The sequence below is a fragment of the Heterocephalus glaber genome, unplaced genomic scaffold (genome assembly GCF_053883595.1).
Source record: "Heterocephalus glaber isolate CG9 unplaced genomic scaffold, H.glaber_assembly_v1.0 deba00000621, whole genome shotgun sequence".
Lineage (NCBI taxonomy): Eukaryota > Metazoa > Chordata > Mammalia > Rodentia > Bathyergidae > Heterocephalus > Heterocephalus glaber.
The window spans coordinates 24,694,569-24,708,246 of record NW_028258153.1 but is presented as its reverse complement, the minus strand read 5'-3'; the positions used below and the strand labels follow the sequence as shown (position 1 = coordinate 24,708,246).

Sequence of the window (13,678 nt, the reverse complement as noted above, 5' to 3'; positions counted from 1 at the left end):
GAAAATTGCATGTTTCTCAAAGGAGAAAAAGCAGCTTGTGGAGAAAAAAATAGATTATTCAGTATTAAATGCCTATCTATAATATTAAAACAGTAACCGGCAATTTTAAAGTCTTTAGTGTTGCATTTTAGCTTCTTGGGTGACTGAACTAAAGGCCATCTATTCATCTATTTTTATTGGGCACCAACCACTTCAGTAGACCTGAGATGATGCTGAAGAAGTTGGGCGCAGTGTTTAGGAAACCAGCATTTATACTTAGCACACCTGTGTGAAAAATCTCATGAGCTTTTAAAGTAGTATCCAAATCATAAGTGACGATTTGATTGTTGAATTGAAAAAAAGCTAAAAAAGGAAAAGTGTCATGAACCAGCTGCCTTAGATACTCATTGCCCCATTTGCAATCTGTATGCTTCCTCTGGGTGACATTATTTTTGCCTTTGTCTTCCATTTCTGCTTTAATGTTAATTTCTGCCATTGGCATTAATTCTGGTAAGATTGCCTAATGGATACCTCTGTTCAAATTCCAAATTAAGCTCACTGTTTTCCTCTCAAAACTGCCTGTTTCTGTTGTCTCCATTTTACCTTAGCACCTCATGAACCAACCATCTGTCTAAACTAGACTTTGGGGGATTTTCCTAGATTTCTGAGGGTCATTAAAACTCCCTTCATAGTCTCTCATCCATGCCTCACTCACCATTCTTAGCACGATTACTTTAGGTTAGTTGCTGCTGCTTTATGACCTGGACTGTAGTTTGTAGTTCTCCCTGTCTAATTTATCTGTGGGATTGTCAGTATGTGAATCTAAGCATACAGTATTATCTTTTTCTCAAGGAACCTCTTTCACTGTCCTTAAAATACCTTTGTGTGTCCCATTACTTATTTAAAATGGGCTGTCTTCTTGGTTTGGTGCACTAGCTATGATGGTATGGTTGAGACTTGTCTTTCTAAAATCACCTTCCTGGAAATCCCCTGCTCCAGAACCAACCATGCTCGTTTTGGCTCTAGGTCTATGTGTTCTTTCCCCTTTCTTGACTAAGTCTGCTCACCTCTGTCCTTATCTCCCACGCTGGTGAACTTTTAATCCCCTTAGAGTAAATATCACCTCTTCCAGAATAACATTTCTACTTCAGGTGGAGCTCTGCTTCCTTTACTGTGTCACTTAATCAAGCTGCTGTGATGTTGCTTACATATCTCTTTCATTAGGCTCTCCCTCTTCTGGAGGACGGATGCTATATTCTTTTTTCATCTTTGTATCTCTGGTACTGTACCAAAGAATTTCACACATTAAAAGCATGTTTGTAGTAAGAACTTTATATTTTTAATTTGGCCATGATTTCAGTAAACTTAACCACTCATGTAATAATTACCATTGATTGGTTAACTTAGGTTGCCAGATAAGAGAATACATTTGGCAAGATACTTAAGTTTTCATTTTCCCACCACAGTGTTTCATTGTAGATAATATGTCCATTTTAAGGATGAGAACACTGAGGCTTAGAAAAGTTAATTTCACACAGTCACAAAGTAGTAACATGACTGGGATTTAAACCAGAGCAGGCTGAATCTAAAGCTTCCACATGTACACAGTTTTTTATCCATATCAGGCTGTGCTGAAACAGTTACCTGGCTTCTGCACTTACAGTAGCTTAGAATCAGCACATTGAGAAAATAAGAAAGAGCTTGCAAGAAGCAAGTACAACAGATTAGTTCTGTAAATAAAGACAAAATATAGCTACTTTTTATTTTTTAATTTTAAGTGTAACAATTTGGAAATAATTAGCTTAGAGATAAATATCTCTGTGAACTTAAATTGCCACCAGAGGCTATCTTTGGTTAAGGTATATCTATAAAGAGACTGAATAATAGCTTGTATAAACTTTTATTTAAACTCAGAATTATTTATTGTTTATGTTCATAATTGTGAATATACGCAGTCCAGAAAAAGTTAAATTGTGTTCGTTTGCCTTAGGAAAAAAATAATTAAATTGCTGAGCTTTCTATTCATAATGGTTTAAATTAAATAGCACTTTTAAAGAGACCATATTCTTTTAAGATTTTATATATTTGTGTGTAGTACACAGGTATCGTTTTTTGTTTTGTTTTTGTTTTTGTTTTTAGTACCGAGGATCGAACTCAGGACCTTGCACTTGTGAGGCAGGTGCGGTGCCACTGAGCTAAATCCCTGGCCCCACAGGTATCGTTTTATTCATGGGCTTCGTTACTTATAACCCCACAAGTTTAGATATTTTAGAGATGTAGAACTTCCCCCCCCGGAGATTAAATAGCTTGCCCAAAGTCACAAAGCTAAGTGAGAAAACAGATTTGAACCCGGTACTGTGGGTTCTGAAGCTTCAGAGGTCCTTGGCTCTTTACCACTTCACTTTCCCCCTTGACCTTCATTTATTAAAGATGCCAGATAACTGAGTATGAACGTGTTAAAATGAAGAATCACCACAGGATGGGAAAAATCCCTTGAGGCTGCTTAGAGATGGGGTTCGTGAAAGACTTTGAGGACTCAGCAGTTACTTTGGGTGATTGTGAGTTATACTGATAAGTAGCCCCTTAAAAATCCCCAGCTGGTCTGTATATGTAGTCTCTTGTTTACAGGTACTTCTGTTTCACTTGCTGTGAAACGGTATACATCAGGTCTCTAACTTCCCTTTCTCTGTGGTTTCCTTTCCCTCTCCAGCCCCCATTTAATGACATCTGCCTTTGACACTCTAATAGTTACGAAAAGCAACAATTGTGCCCCATGTGAGAAGGTAGGATCTATTGAACCTGAGAAAGGTATCAACTCTAATCTTTAGAAATTGCAAAACTAATTATTGGGATCATTTTTCACTTTTCTAATAAAATACCCAACAAATAGCCAAAGAGGTCCTGATTCAATTTGCCTTGCATTTGTTAGTTTTAGGTAGTTTCTTTTTTTATTATCATTTTTTTCTCATTAAAATTTATCACTTTGTATTGCTTTCTACAGAGAGCTAGACCCAGTAAGAAAGCTAATATTAGTTAACATAAGATACAGGTACCTTCGGGAGTTACTGAAAATTTAGCACAGTGTACTTTTCTATTAGGCTTTTAGTCTTTTCTTTGAACATGAAATGGGAACAGAAGTACTTTCGTAGGTGTATTTTGGTTTGAGATTTTAAACATTGTCTTTCCATTAGTGCAAGTGATTTAAAGGTTTGAATTAAAACTGATTTAAATTATAAGATATGTTTATTATTTTTAAAATAAAGTTGTATTAAATAGAATAAAGTGAAACAAAGTATTCCAATGCCTAGTCCCTCTGCACAATTGATTTCTTTCTTTAATATATGAAACCATGAGGTACTGTATTTTTAAGACAGAAAAGTATACAAAAGACAAAAACTAGCATGTAATTACTACCTAGACAGCTTCTATTACCTTTGATTAGTAAAATCAAATTAAGGTACAGATTAGAAAATGGAGCATTTAGGAATGAAGGCTTGAGGACCTCCCAGCTCCAGTTCCTGTGAACAGAGTAGGCATTCTTAACAGTTCATATAGTTAATTTCAGAAAAACATTGGAAATACATTTATATAAATACTGAGACAAGAGGATCCTAAGTTTGAGGCCTGCTGAAAGCCCCAAGCTGGATTGGACTATATAGTTAACCCTGTATCCAAAAAAAAAAAAACTATAACTACATCACTTCTGCACTTTATAATAATAAATAATAAATAATAATAAATCCTTAATAATAAATAATAATATTTAATAATAAATCCTAATAATAAATCTTAGGCTTCACATTGAAATTTATTGATTACCCCTCTTTTTTCATAGTACGTAGAATTTCATGCTATGGATATGCCATAATTGATTTAACTAATCCTTTATGACAGTGGTAGCAAACCTGTGGCACGTGTACTATTTGTTTTTCTTTTAAGACAAGATGTTAATGTATTGAGTTTGTTCTGAACCTCAGTATTCAGGTTCAATTGCAGTGTTGGCACTTTGCAATAAATAAGTGGGTTTGAGTTGCAGTTTGGGCACTCGTCTCTAAAAGTTTCACCTTCACTGCTTTATGGTAAACATTTTGTCTCCAGTTTATTTTTGCATTTAAACAGTACTGTAATGATCAGGTCTGTATACACTGTGACATCTTTTGAGGACGCCTCTGCATTACGCTCCCACTGAGGTTCCTTGGACTTAGCCACACATCAGCAGCAGATGAGACTGATGGTTCCCTCACCCTGTGGGCAGCACAGGGCACCATTTTTTACTTTTTGCCATTTACATTGGTGAGAAATGGTATGTTGTTTCGATTCCCATTTCTTTAATAAAAAAGTTTAACATCTTAGCAGAACTTTATTAGCCATTTGTTGTATTACTTTCCCCAAGGTTTTTTTTTTTTTTTTTTTGGGTACCAGGGATCAAACTCCGGTCTTTGCGCTTTCAAGGCAGGCGGCGGAACCACTGAGCTAAATCCCCGGCCCTGGTTTCCCCAAATTTCTTGTTTATATCCTTTTTTCATTTTTGTATGATGTGATTCGTTTGTTCCTTTTGGATTTATATGAGTTTTGGGGGGATTTTTTGTTTGTTTTTTTAAGACGGAGTCTCACTATGCAGTTCAGGCTGGCTTTGAACTCGTTACGTAACCCAGGCTGGCCTTATACTTGCTGCAATCCTCCTGCCTTAGCCTCCAGAGTGCTGGGATTACAGGAGTGCGCCACCATGGCCAGCTAGCCCTTTATAAATTAAGGAAATGAGTTTTTGTCATCTCTTGTAAATATTGTTCCCACTTTGTCTCTTGACTTCAGTTTTTTATTGTTCTGTAACAGTCTCCTGACTTAGATATTAAGTCCCAATATTTTAAAGTGAGTAGATCTGTCGCCCTACTTCCCATTATCTCTTATTTTGCTCTTTATTTATATTTTGGATTCCTCATATAAGAGATACCATAAGTTATTTACACTTGTGTGTCTGATTTATAACTTTGGTCTTAAGGTGCATCCATTTTCCTTCAAATGACTCAAGTTTATCTTTCTTTATGACAGAAGAGTACTACAGAGTGTATAAATACCACATTTTCTTTATCCACTCAGTTGATGAACATATAGGCCACTTCCAAGATTTGGCTATTGTGACTTGTGCTACTATAAACATGGGTGTTGCATGTATCACTGTAATATGATATCTAACTCAGGAAGATACTGTACCTAGAAGGGGAATAGCTGGGTCAAATAGAATTTCTAGTTTTAGGTTTTTGAGCCATCTCCATACTGATTTCCATACTGATTGTGCTAGTTTACATTCCAACAATGGGTAAGGGTTCTTTTTCCCCACCATCTAACCAGCATTTGATATCATTTGACTTTTTAATGATAGCCATTCTTTCTGGATTAAGATGGAAGTCAGTGTTTTAATTTGCATTTCTCTAATGTAGGCCCCCACCTCCTAAGGATTCCACCCACACTGCCACACTGAGAATCAAGATTTTCAGCACATGGACTTGGGGAGCAGACCACATCCAAACCAAAGCTCTGCTTATTTGTTAAGTCTGTGTTCCTGTCTGATTTGTTCTGCATAGCATTTCCTAAGTGCTTCTACAGTTAATCCCTCATTCTTGCCAATATGGTATCTAATACAGAGCTTTCTTCCTGTGTTGTGCTCCATCCATGGTAGTTCCTTTAACTTGGGAGTTTATGGGCTTCTGACTTCACTAACAAGTCACTGGACTGGAATTTGAAAAACAGTGACTAGAGAGGCTCAAAACTTGCTCCATAAAGTAAGTCCTTTAGTTTTGAACGTTCAAAAAGAATTTTGTCCTAATGACCAGTTCAAAAAACTGATGTATTTTTGATACAGTGCTTATAATGGGGCATTGTCTTGAGGTGGGGTAGCTTCCCAGCTATTGAGGGCCCTTCCTGAGCTTGAGGAATTCCCTACAGTTCATCGTGAATCTTGATGAAATACAAGGTTCTCACCACAAAAAAAGCCAAGAAGGACAAGTTGCTTTCTCTTGGCTGCACAGGAAATGGACTCATACCCCAAATATGACTAATTGGATGGTTCTGTCTGAAGTCCTAAACTCAGGCACAGTATAGGATGTAGTGGCAGCAGTAAATCCAGTTGCCAAAAGTGCACTAGTGAGATGCCAGTTGCAGCGTCTCTGCTGTGCCAGTGTGGTTTTTGTGACAGATTTTGATTTTTTATTTCTTACTTTTAAGCTTCCTTGTCTCTTACCCAATTCTTAAACCTTCTCAACAACTCTGGGAGCTATTTTTAACATTTCTTTACTGAATTACATTTCTGTTAATCAGTCTGAATTAGCTTCTCTTACTTGCATCTGAGAACCTCTTAATTTTTACCTGCCAATCTCCCCAGTTGTACTATGGATTTTTTTGAAGATAAAGGGAAAATACATACATATATATATATATATTTGTCTTCTGTCATACAGTTTAAATTTGGGTTGGATTGGTATTTGCAGAAACTAGCCCTTTGTTGTCTTCTAAGTTGGTCACTATATACCTTTGGTAACAAATGTTCTTTAGTGTAAATGATGTTCATTTCTTTCAAAAATAGCTCTTAGTTTTCAAATTCTTATTTTAACTCAACCTTGTCCTCCAGCTATTCCATTGCAGTGGCAGTATTTGTGTAAATATGTCAGCTTCTGTCATTTTAGAATTGCAATTAGGAATCTTTTTTAAACTACAATCTAAAGGTAAAGACAGTTTTTGTGCTTGTTGCCTTGTGAAGAATGATCATCAGTGCTCTTCATTGGTATCAATAAAGAAGTATTAAAACCTGTACTTAATACCATATTGTCTATAACAGTATGAAAACATTTGTGCTTTCAAACCAATAAAACCGAAAGCTCTCTAGTCACAAACTCAAGTCCTTAGAAAACTTTCTTTTTTTTTTTTAATTTTTTTTCCTAGAGGAGAGTGCTTTTCACTTTGGATTCCAGTAGACCAGAGTTTAATACCTGACCCTAGCCTCCTGTACCTTAAGCAAGTTACTTCATGTCATCGAGGCTTGGCTTTCTCATCTACAAATGGAGATTATAATAGTATCCCATTTATGTTTTATATAGTTTTAAAAGAGTAAATGTAAATTTACAAAGCAGTTAACTGTGCAATGTATACAAAGTTGCTATTCCATTTGTCTGTAGAGATCTTTTCCTAAGTGGAGACTTAGGCCAAGTAGGGGTTGACAAACTTTTGTGTAAAGGACTAGCTGCTAAATATTTTAGGCCTTGTGAGCCATACAGTTTCTATCACAGCTATTTATTTGTGCTGTTGTACGGAGCATCCATAGTACAGAGCATCCATAGAGAATAGGTAAGCAAATGAGCATGTTGATTATGTTTCAGTAAAATTTTATAAAAATAGGCAGTCTGGATTTGGAATGAAATTCTCTGAAAGAAAATAATAAATTTGAACCTTAAGCAAGTGGTATAAAAATATTCTGAAAATTAAGAATTATTATTTGTAAACATTCAAACAGGAGCTTACTTAGATTCTTAAACTGAAAGGAAAGTCTACAAAAGTTTTCAGGTGTCAAAATGTTCACCAAAAATATTTCAAAATTCTCTTCCTGATCCTAGTGCCAGTTCGTGACCTGGTGTCTGACTCCAGCAGTGACAGAAAAGGCTGTTAGCACAGTTTTTACTGGTTCATTCATGCATGATTCATTCAGCATATATCATTTGCACACCAGCAGTGGCAGCTATTGTATTGGATAGGCATGGAATACAATTGGAAATATACTTTGAGGGTGCTTCTTTGGAGATTCAGTTAAAAATGTACAAGAAAACAGCAAATAAAATAGTTATATGGGTTCTGAATAATTTCTTTAATGTATGAAATATGGGTAAAATGTAGAAAGCAACTATACAGTTCTTTAAAAAACATGCATCTGTATAAAAACAGTGGAGTGCTGTGAGAGCAAAATGAAGTCATATTTGCTTCTGATGTGGAAGAGAATCAGCACTGTAGAACAATAGATTCAAATCTGAAGATAATGGGCATAGAATGCCTTTTCTATATTCCAGGTACAGTCTGTAATAAATTAATATACACATAGATATATGTATAATTTACCCTCACAACTAGCCCCGTAGGCCTTTTTCCCATTTGACAGTCAGAGAAAAAGGAATTAAATAACTTGCCTGAGATCTTATAGGTAATGTAGTAGGCAGACAGGATTTGAACTCTGAAGTAACTCATTCCAAAAGAATATTCCTATTCTTTGCCATTGGTTTACATTGAAATATTTCAGAACTATAAATGAAATATAGATAGAAGACATTGAAGATGAAATACAGTAGATAAAGCATTGAGATTGAACTAAAAAAAAATGGGGAGAAGATACAAGTTTGAACTAAAAAGATAGAAGTAAAGTTTTCAGAACTGAAAAGTCAAGGTAAATAGAAGGTCCCTACACTTCTGTGCAAAATTTGTAAACACAGTGAAGGACTAAGACATCCTAGCTGGAATATTTAATTTTACTTCTTAAATCTGTAATGTGTTTTTTTGAAATCTGCAAAATACTGACATTAATTTCAAAGAAATAAAATTAGCTTTAGAGTATTTTCTGATAGGTGTACCAGAAAACAATGAAATAGTGGTTCTGTTAGGAATACAAGATATGAACAAATATTTTTATATTCAAGTTGTCATTATAGTGGAACAGCAAAACAATCTCAAGTCAGTGTTCTGTGTGGTACTGATGACAAGTAAATTAACTTAAGTGAATCTATAATTTGAATATATTTTCAGACCATTTTCAAGTACAGATTATCTCCAAGCACCAGTTATTTGTACAACTGTTAAAAACACAGGACCTTACTGTCTTTTGTAGTTCCCACCCTTTAACGAGGTCCTTGTGTTTTGTTACTGTGGGCAGTTTCTTTTTTGTAGTACGCTCAGCCTTCACTGTGCTTTGTAGTAATTTGTCAGTGAAAATACCCGCTCTAGAAACATGTCTGAGAGGAGGAACTTGTTGGATTGTAGATGATCACTCTGGTCAGGTTCAACCTTGTGTGGATTTTTACTACTAATAAGAAACTTCCTCAAAACCTACTTAAAACATTTCAAGAAGACACATTATTATATTTATTAAACAGTAAGTTGTGGGAGTTGTTATATCATTCCTTAAAACTGAGTTTCTAACATTGGAAGTTTGATATATTTGGTGTGACACATCTGTTAACTTTAGAAAATGTGTAGAATGAAAGCATGTTGCAGTTAACACTTTTCAGACCTTCTTCCTCTTTGTTGTGCAGTCAGTTTTTTCTGCATTTAAGCACAGTATTACCACCTTTTGTTTTTGCTTTGCTCCTGTGGTAGTTTTGCATTTGACCCATTGCTGTGTTGTAATTTATAACTGAAACTGTTTGACACACTAATGGCACTTAGTACAGTAAACTTGATTCTTCATTGCCCAGTTACGTCCATCTTAAGGGCTTTCGTAGGGGGTGTACTATACAGGGAGAGAGGTAGGAAAGGAAAGACCACACTCATTTCGAAAGAGTCTTATTTTAAAAATACTAAACACTATAGTCTTGAGGAATTCTGAATTCTAAGCAAGAATAGGTAATGCTTAACCATAGCTAAATGAGGAAACATTGGTTCAACTATATAGAATTTGATAAATTTAATACTTATGCTGTTTTCTGCTATCAGTCAGGTGTCCAATAGTAATTTCTATGCTGCGCAACAAAATGGTCACACGTGCTAATCTACTGTTAGTAGCTTTGAGGGACATTTGCTGTCTTGTGAGAATGCAGTATGCACTTATGCCATAAAACTCACTTGCACAGACCGCACCGCACATATGTTGGAGATCAAAGAAAATTTGTTTTTTTTCATCTGAAGAAAGACCAGGAGAAAAGTTCTTAGTCGCAGTCAGGTGGCCATTTCATTTAGAAATAGTATGAAGAGTGTTTTCCATCTGAATGTTTATTATCAAATAAACCTAATCCAGCATAGTGAAGGCCTTAAGAAGTACTGAATCTAGTTATCCTCACCAAACCACACTTCTGAGAGGCATGTAAAAGATTTTGAAGTTAAAGAGGAAATCTGCAACTACTGAAAATATACCACATATTTGTAAGTCAGTTTATAGTCCATGTTAAAACCAGTTAGGAGAATAGGGGAAGCAAAAGTTAAAAAAATAAGAATCTACTGAACTGTGGCAGTCGTAAAAACCATGTAATTTCATATTAAATTAATTAACCGTGTCACAGAGGCTTAGTTGGCTTTTCATTTCTGGCTCTCTATACAAATAATATTCTTACCTTTTATATAATTAATATCTTAACCTTTAATTTCAAAATTGTCTGACACTGCAGTATCAAATTCCTCTTTTCTCTATCACCTTAGCACATTTACTATTGATTTGTTTCCATTGTGTTGCATGTGTGTTATTTTTATTGTTCTCATGATTTTACCTCTTGTATTTGTGCTAAAGCTTTTGGTATTTTATTTTATTCCACTGGGATTAGAGAATGAGTTCTCTGCATTTGAAATATACTAAGATTTCTCTATAGTCTGTTATAATCATGTTTTACTACTCAGTGGAAGGAGAAGGTATAGTTTCCTGTGAGTACAAAGTTTGGTGTGCAATATATTGAATCTCATTATCGATCATACCTGCTGTAGCCTTACCTGTCAAGGACTAGATAGATCATCATGATAGGTTCTCACTGCAATGCTATCAGGTCAGTTTCCTTGCTGTTTCATATGTAGACTTATAAGTAGCTTATATATTTTTAAAATATGAAATTAATATCTTTCTAATTCTATCTTATATATTATTACTCCTATTAGTTTTTCACATGTATGGTACATGCCTAATATATTTTTGTCTCTTTGTATTTTCTCATATCATTCGGCTTTTAGGTGTCTCTCAATAGTAGCTTCTGGTTGAATATTTACTTTTTTTAATGAAATCTAAAGTTTGATCAATTAAACCAACTCATATTTTTTGTCAAATAGTCATTTAAGTTTTTCTGGTTTTGTTTAGATCTTTTTGAATTATTTAGGTTTACCTTCATTTTGCCCCTTTTGTTAGCTGTAGGGACTTGTTTTTTTTTTTATATTCTTAATGTTCTTTATTTTTATATTGTTGAAATATATATACTATATACACACACACACATATATAACTTGTAGGTCTTCTAGACCTTATTCATCAAAAAACATGAGTCAAAACTTTGCTAAATCACTAAGCAGTACCCTTTGGTTTTAATTTTTCAAAATGAAAATATCTGTTGCTTTCATTGATTTAATGCGTGCTCACTGTTTTTAAATGTTGAAATTCAGAAAGTGAGAATATCCTCATAATCCTGTTCTCTGAAGATGACTACTAAATTTATTGTGTATGTTTGCATAAATCATGTATAAATAAATATATTCTAGTTTTAGCATAAATAAGATCATACTTGGGCCGGGGATTTAGCTCAGTGGTTCTGGCGCCTGCCTCGCAAGCACAAGGTCCTGAGTTCGATCCCCCGTACCAAAAAAAAAAAAAAAAAAAAAAAAGATCATACTCTTTGTGATCTGCTTTATTAATAACATGGTCAACTCCACATGTCAGCACCACAGAGCTTCTGGACTTTTAGTTGGTTCGTGGGAGTTCCTGACACAGAACTACATGAATTCCTCAGGCCCAATCCTGTCACATGTACACGCAGTCCCAAATCAGTAGACACTTTATTGACTAACTGTTGTGTCTTAGTTTAGCACTGGTGGTAATAAGAGAAGTATAAGACACAATTTCTGACCCCTAGGAACCTTTAAAATGTAATTAACACAAGATATAAATACATTAAAAGTTAAATCACAATAAAAGATAAATTGCCAGTACTTTAAGCTGTTGCTCCTTCCCTCCATTGAGGTTCCTGTTCTTGGAACATCAACTAAATGGTATTCATTATTTGCATGTTTGCTTCCCCAGAAAAGCAGCTAAGTCTTTGAGTCAGAGCATGGCCTAACTCACAGTAAGTGTAGTAAACACTTGTTGAATTAAATCATCATCTTTTTAAGTCTGCCTCCTTTTGTTAGTAAAACAACTCAAAGAAATAACGCATTTAAAAGAGAAGACCATTATTACTTTGAGCTGCAAATGTATTTTTTTTTAAATTTTCTTCATACTGTTATATTAAATCTGCTTGCTTGATCCAGTTTATGTGGAGAGGTACTGTGGTAGTGACTGTTTTTGGCACCCAGTCTTTTGAGTATTTTGTCTCCATAGCAAAAGTGCAGAAAAACCCATTTCCCTAGTTTAGAGTATGTGAGAGAGAGGTAATGGGGAGAAATTGTATATTGACTTAATCACCAAATGCCTTTGTCATTTAGCACAAGAAGCTAACTGTTAAAGACTTAGGGATTACCTCCCATACTGCCTCTTAACAGGAAGATCCTGAGGCCCAGGAAGCTCCATGCCTCCATATGGGTAATGGCAGCAGTCACTAAAGCCTGGGGCTTCCACCTCATGTTCTGTACAATTTAATGCTGCATTTCTTTATAAAAGTAGAACTTAGGTAAGGAAAGGTTAGGCAAAAATTAAATAATTGAGGACAGTACATTCTGCTAGAGAAAAGGGGTTCTAACTTCTCAGGGGTCCTGGCCCCTTTGGAAAATTTCATGAAAAAAATGAAAGAAATTCTTCCTTAAAAATATATCTACATACAAAGAATTGTAGATTCTTTAAAAGTCTATTCGTGCATTGCCTAGTGGTCTGTAGTTCTCATAAGGAGCGGTACAGAACCAGTAATTATCATACTGTATCTCTGTCATGAGTTAAATTGTAGAGTATTGTGCTTTTCAAAGGAGGACAGTCAACTGTTTCCCAGGGAGCTGCTCTAAGCTTGGCATAAATGCAGCCTAAATTCCTGTAGCATCCCTTGAAAAGAAGGAGAGGGCAACAGCAGCTTTGGATTTGGAGTTGTGACTCTTACATTAAACACCACGTATTTAACATCTTCACACACATATTCGTCCAGATGTATTTGTATGACTTTACCAGATAAAATACTACTTTGAGAAAATTCTTTGGTTTAACTTTAGGATTCTACCTTCAACCTTGGGGAAACATTGGAGTTTGTTTCTCCTCTCCTCTGCCAGTTGAAGTACTTCAGTGAAAAAGTTGGAGAAGTTGTGGGTAGGAAGTTAGTGGGGCAGGAATATTTTATATTTTTAAGAATGGGTGATACAGATATATAGATATCAAATACATATTTTGTCAATCAGTGAAGAATGAAATTCTCATGGAAGAAGGAGGAGACTGTAATCCTGCGTTTGTGCCTCTAGCCCTAGTGTGCTTGACATGCTTTCCTCTTGTGATATCTTCGTCTCCTTTTAGAATTAGAGTAATGATGACCTCAGAATAAGTTAATTTATTTCCTGTCCCTTCACTTTTCTGCAGCAGTGTGTAGGTATTTGGAGAATTTACCAGCAAGACTGTCTGGGGCCTGAGGTTTCTTTGTGAGAAAGTAATCTGTAGTGTCTGATCGTTCATGCTAGAGGTTTATCAGTAGTATTGATCATCTTGAAGAATCAGCTTCTGATTTCTCTCCATGTTGTTTTGTTTTCTATTTGATTTCTGCCCTAATCTTTAGTCTTTCTTCTGTTTACTTTGATTCAGTTTACTTTTTACTTATTTTAGTGAAGTACAAAGATCTCTAAGCTCTTTACT

The 13,678-nt window shown here is 35.2% G+C and overlaps 1 protein-coding gene across 2 annotated transcripts in view; it reads left to right on the top strand.

Moving 5' to 3' along the window:
- Mtpn (myotrophin) overlaps nucleotides 1-13,678 on the top strand; it is a 111,821-nt gene that overhangs the window by 2,571 nt on the left and 95,572 nt on the right. The window lies entirely within an intron of this gene.